The following is a 6,818-nucleotide window of genomic DNA, read 5'->3' on the forward strand; positions in this document are numbered from 1 at the left end:
TGCATTAGTAGAGGAATATGAACCTATATGCCTGCATACTGTCTTCAACTCTCTAATTTCATTGAATGTCGGGATTAATTCTATCTAGAATTCATTCACATTGATCTGCACTTTGTTTTGAGCTATTGGATTTTGAAGGGATGAAACATGTTATCAAAAGAAATAAAGAGAAAGAGCCTCGAAATCTTTGAGGTAATTAATTGAGTATTTACGAGATTAATAGCTTACTAATCTATTTACTCTCAGAGCCTTGTCGATATGTTCGAGTGGTTAAGGAGACACTCGAAATCTTGTGTGAACTTTTATTTACAAAAGGCCTTAAGCATTTAGAAAACACCATGGGATCAGCTTTGCATATCATCTATTCTATGAAAAACAAGCTTTGCAATCCCATCTTATGGTCCACCATTCTTACAGCTCCCTGATTCTTTTTTTTTAACATTTTTTTAACGAAAACGACTAAGTTGTTATTTTTTAGAGTTGAGTGACTGTTTTGTATTTTTTTATAATCTATGAATTTAATAAAAAAACTAAACAAAGAGGAAATGGGAAAAAAGATTTCTTCATTTGTATGCTATTGTATGTTGACCTAATAAATTAGGGGAGAAATCAAGCACAAGAAATGCTTTGAGCAATCTATAAATTGGAAGTTTCTAAAAAAAAAGCTAATTACCGGCTTTCTTCAAGTATGCTTATTAAACCCAACCCGGCAACAACAGCAGCCCCTGCTGCAACCGCACTGTACGCGGCAGCCAACGCATCAGATTGAGCATAATCCAAGCTTCCTGAAACCGAACCCCTTCGATGATTTTGTTTTCCTGAATAATCTAAATGCAATCTCAAACCCTGCACAATTCACCAACCAAATTTTAATGAATCAGGAAAATTTTAAAATTTACAGGTTTCCCTTATAGCTAAGGAGTTGTACAGACCTAGCCATGTCTACTTTCAAGTGTCAACTTTTAATCATACACAAGTATGTTATCGTTTCCGAGTAATGGTAAATGGTGAATTCCACTGTAAAATGCTCTATCGGCTCTCTATCCATGAAAAGACAGACAGTTCGGTCATACCTTCCAACCAGCTAGTTTTGCATGCTCCACAGCCGCTGCAAGACCACTGTCTGATGTCAATACAACTTTGTCATGGTCTTCATCTCCATACTGCATAATTTATCCACCAATTATCATAACATGTATGTTAGCTACCCATCGTCATCATCTTCATCATAAACTATTTTTTTCCCAAATGCCTACCAGAATTTGAGGAACCATGTTCCTGTCTATGTCATCCTCCAGTCTATGAAGGATTGCAGTAATAAGATCCGTAATACTTCATGTATCTGTATTGAGAAGCAATCAGCAAAATACCCATTAATATACGATTTTCCCGGACATTACAGTAGGTATAAATGCAGGTTGTTGATGAAGGATAAGATCCCTCCTAGAATATCTACTGTGCATGATGCTCAAGAAAGTTGGGAAAAGGCCTTCATGTCCGCTAGAATATTGTTTTCAATAGAGCACCAGTGCACCACTAACTGATGGTTAATCACACATATTAACCATAAGATTAGAACTTGGACCAGAAAAAGTGAAGGATCAATTCTTGGAGCTAGTATCATTTATAACTTGGCAAGTTTTGGTTAGGCTGCATAAGTTTTTTATAGGTTGAAAGACAACCAACACTTGCACCTGTGCCGCATGCAAAATAAAGGGCCATATTTTCATTGAATTGCCCAGTTCATGAGCTAAAAAACAGTTGCATACCACAAAAGAATCTATGCCTCGTCCCCTTTTATCTTGTAATTTGAAATTAAATGTATTTGGCAAATTGGATGAAGGATAGGGAAGATCTCTCCCTATCTCAGCTACATCAGAAGACACCTTCAAAGAATTATCACTGAGACGTCACTATCACTAAGTTAGTAAACAGTAATGGCAAAAATCACAACTATATAATCAGAGAAACATCAATATAGGAAACCTTCGAGTGTCATCATCAACTTCATTGGGTGGTAAGGCCAATGCAGAATCCCAAAACCTTTGCATCACCATAAAAACCATGAATTGAAAAGCAAATAGGAAAAAAAGGATCATATTCTTCTTTGAATTCTCAAACCCATCTACGGAAGTATTAAAACAAGTCTGTTAAATGCTTTAGAATAAATATTCATATAAGATTACTTCAAGAACACCAAAGTCTTAGAAAAATACTGACTTATTGTGCCAACAACAGCATGAGTGATGTGGAGTACAGCAACAATAGCAACAATCTCTCCATCTGCATCCAACCATATAAACTTATCAAGAACTAGTTTGATGTACTTATAACAATACATTCTTTGCAAGGTAGTAATTCATATCACCTCTATCTACCACAGGAAGGTGTAAAAATTTCCCATCATGCATGGTATGCAAAGCATCAACAATTGGTGTGTCAACTGTTGCACATTCTGGGTTAGGAGTCATGACCTATACATGAAATCAAAGCAAAATGACTAGAACTCAACAATTCACTTATTATATAGGTTTGAAATTGATAAGATACTAATAAAGTTTATACGGCCAAGTCATGAGAATAAAATACTGCTGACATGGGAAAATAAAACGGAGATCAAGGCAAAATTTACCGTCTCTACGGTAGAAGTCTCTGGGGGTAGATTTTGCACTATTACCCGCATCGATATATCCTTCGAACTGTTAGAAATTCAAAGGCATAATTTAGAATATAGGCCAATGACAACTGCAACAATTAAAATAAATAAAACAGATTATAATACTCCTTCCCTCCCTCAGCTGCATAACAAACAATGTTGAATTGGAATTTGATTCAAAATAGACTCACGTTATAATCCCTCGTGTTTTTTTTGTCAACTGTCACAACAGCAGAGTTAAATTGATATTCAAGCATCATTTTTGCAGTCACTAAAACTGTGTCATCAGGTGAAACTGTTACAATCCTGACAGATGGGCATCACGTTAAGCAAAGCTACTCATAGCATCATTTGTGAACAGAATACCATTAACAGAGATTGTGCAAAGGACCAGAGTGAAGGATAGAAAGAGAAAGTATTACCTACTTTTGATTGTCTGTAATAATCGTAGACATTAACGGCTTGAACATACGCTCCCGCAGTGTCTCAGTGAACGTACTCTGACCTGCAAATCACCGCATAAGATTGCACAGACTTAACTGGTTTGTTGATACCAAAGCTAAAAACAGAAAAGGAATACCACAACAATGCACAAAAACAACTACATCAAAGACAAAAGAAAACATTATCCACCAACCAGATAAAGATGTTCCCCAATTTTTTTCTACACCCTCAACAGCTGCAACAATGGCTTTTCCCTTTTCAGCTACCCTTTCCATTCGAGCAATATCATCATGCAAACACTTACTTAGCTATATCGAGTAAAGCAACGACTTCCCGTTTCTCTACAACAGGCAAGTGTCTAAATTTTCCTGCTTATAATGAAATCAAAACAACATTAGAGGGTAAGCTATTAGAAAGCATATCACACAGAAGGGTGGTTGTCTATCACAAAGGCCAACCTTGCACCATCTTCTGAAGGGCTTTCACAGCAAGAGAGAAAGAACAAATACAGGATTCCTAGTCATCACTTTGGAAACTGGTGTCTCATCCAGATTAAGCTCCCGAGCAATCACTCTTATGGCTATGTCCTTCAGGCATTAAAAAAACTGGACACTCAATAAATAAGAAATATCACAGTCAAAGTTCAATAAACGTCTGAAGGTAGGGATAGTTAAAGTTCAATAAACGTCTGAAGGTAGTGAGTATGAAAGTCACTCTCCCACCCCCCTAGAGCGAAAGAATAAATAAATGAAAAAGGATTTTCATACAAGTGTCAAATCTGAAATGCCGTGAGGATTACACAAAGTAATTTGTTACAGTCCACAATAATATGCCACACCTTGTCCGTGAGGATTCCACAAAGTAATGCATTAGAGTCGGTGAGCAATAAAGCATCAACCTCACGAGCAGCCATCCTACAGCAAGCTTCATGAATGCTTGTACTATCAGGTATTGTCAAAGCCTTTGATAAACGCAACTTCTTCACAGTACGCTCACCAGAAAGCGCCCTTCCACGTGCAAGTTTAAACAAAAAGTTCCATTACTGCTTTTTCGAGGATGAAATTTTATGGTATTAGTTAGAATCTATACCATTTTTCATCACTAATTTGACATAATTTACATTTAAAACATGAATTCCACAAATTTTTACCAATGATCAAAATAGAAAATAATTTTGCATGATCCACAGTGGAAACAGTTGTAAGGAATCATCTAGAAGCGACCCACAAGTTTATCCAATCAGTTATTCCCTGAACTATTTAAGATTAAGCAAGCAGTAGCACTAAAGCTAAAGATCTTTTTCCAAAGCAACTTAAAGAATATATATTGGTTATATGTTTTATAGTATTTCTTCACTCCATTCAAATTCAGTTATCCTTTTTCTTAATCAAACACTAACACACTAAACTGTGCCTTTTACAAATGATAATCTAAAATTTTCCTTAGCAAAATTAACTATTATCGTGGTAAAAAATGAAACACAAGATTTGAAAATAAAAAAAACTTACATAGAATGACAAGATGGTAAGTGTTTTCGGATAGATTCTGAACCGCCACTCTCCGACATTCTTTTTCTCGCTGGTGACATACTTACCGTTGAAAAACTTTGCCTCGACGAACCACGTTGACTTGCCATCTCAAATTCATGCTAAACGCATAGAATTTCCAATTTTCTGATACTAAAGAAAAACGGATAGAAACAAATTAACAAAAATAAATAAACCACGTACCAAAATTAGAAACTTAATTTAAGTCGAATCAGGGGATTCCAATCAAACAGCTAAAATATATTAAAATTTCAGCTCGAAATGACTGATTATAAACAACTTGAGCAGATGTGAAGAGGGAAACTGAAGTGATAGAAAAAACTGAAGACTCTTGGCTTCAGAAAAAGCGCGGGGAAATTCTTAGAAGTTTCTTGATTTTGATGAGAAAAATGGAACAATCTTAGGTCGGGCCTACTGTGGGGGAAAACTCACCGGAAAATTTTCCGACCGGGAAGAGGAAAGAGTATAAAGAACAGAGGTTTCCGATTTTCACGAATTTGCGATTATAATTTCAGTACGTATTGTGACGCACAAATTTAGTGGTTAGATTTTATTAATTTAAACTATCGAATTAAACTCGTAATAAAGGAAAAGTTAAGGATGAAATTATAAAATTTTTAAAAGTTGTAGCTCAATTTTGGAATATGTTTGAAGTTTAAGGATCTAACCTTAAATTTTCTCAAATTATCCTAGTAGGTTAAAACCCGATTAACCTCTAATTTTTCCAAAATCCCCAATTCCCGATTTTCCCCAAATCCTAAGCCCTAGCCGCCGTCCTCGCCAAATACGTTGTCGTCCAACCGCCATTGTCGCACTTCATTGCCACCAGTCGAATCGGCATCCTCCGACGATCGGTCTCCAACTGTCAACGACCCCAATCGATTGTCGAGCGTCATGAATAGAAGGGAGAAAACCCATAGTGTCATCGTCACCTTTTTCATCGATTCTGGTCGATTCGTCGACCGTCTCGCCTCACCGCCGTCACCAATATGATCCCCGACCTGTTCCGCTCAAAACTTGACTGGTGGGTCGTGTCAACGTCACCAATTCCGTCGATTGTCGACGTGAGCAAGGGTTTTGGCCCTTTTCTTTTATTTCCAATGGATTTTGAGTTGATGTTTGGTTGAATAATAATTTCAATTGGATAATTAAAGTTATAGGAGTAATCAGTCGATCACCTAGGGTCTCTCGTCGGGTGCGCGTGGGGCTCCTCCCCAATCATGATTTCTTCTAAAATGGTCCAGGTGGATTGGGCCGCCTCAAACCGGGTTTGTTTGAGCCGAACTGAGTTAATTCGTTCGAGTCAACTTGTCCGAGTCAACACGTGAACTTTAACCATTGACTTTAACCAAAAAGTTAAATTTTTATTTAAATTTAATTTTTATCAAGACGATTTTTAAAATCTTAAATATTTTTAATAATTAAATCTTAAAATTAATTATTAAATACAATAAGTACTATTATTTAAAAAAATAATTACTGATATCCAATTTATTTTTATTTAATATTATTCATGTCCATAATATTATTAAAATAGGTAATATAATTTATTATATATTATTAAACTAAAAATACAATATTGTATATTATTATAATATAATTAAATATATTAACATTGAAAATAAAATATCATATTATTAATCTTATTAATAAATATATTTTAATAATTCATATTTTTTAAAAATATAACTAAAATAGTATATTAATATTAAACATATAAAACAATATTATTTTGAATATTTATATGTTTGGAGTGAAAAATTTAACAATTAACTTATATCATAAATCATTTTTTAAAAAATACAAAGAAATTTTATTGACTAGAAAAACGAGTTATATTGATTATAGATTTTCTACCAACTAAACACTAAAAAATTAAAAAAATCAATTATAATAAAACAAACTTACCATTAATTTTAAAATTAGATAAAATAGATCCTTGTCTTGATTGGATTCCTTTCTTGTGTCCCCATTCGCGTTTCTTTGGACTAAAGAAAGATACCTTTGCTTCACAATTTTATCCTAACATGAAAGATTCCCCAATCAAGTAGGAAAAATATTAATAAAAATAAATTCCCAAACATTCATAGACTCATAGTATTCAATGAAGACAGTTTTACAGTACAAACTAAAATTTAAAGTTATATAAATTGAACGAGATAAAAAAATAT

The 6,818-nt window shown here is 34.4% G+C and overlaps 1 pseudogene; it reads right to left on the reverse strand.

Moving 5' to 3' along the window:
• Positions 1-607: 607 nt before the first annotated feature.
• Positions 608-5,181, reverse strand: LOC120140667 (annotated as a pseudogene).
• Between the last annotated feature and the right edge of the window lie 1,637 nt (positions 5,182-6,818).

The sequence above is a fragment of the Hibiscus syriacus genome, unplaced genomic scaffold (genome assembly GCF_006381635.1).
Source record: "Hibiscus syriacus cultivar Baekdansim isolate YM2019G1 unplaced genomic scaffold, ASM638163v2 tig00110788_pilon, whole genome shotgun sequence".
Taxonomy (NCBI): domain Eukaryota; kingdom Viridiplantae; phylum Streptophyta; class Magnoliopsida; order Malvales; family Malvaceae; genus Hibiscus; species Hibiscus syriacus.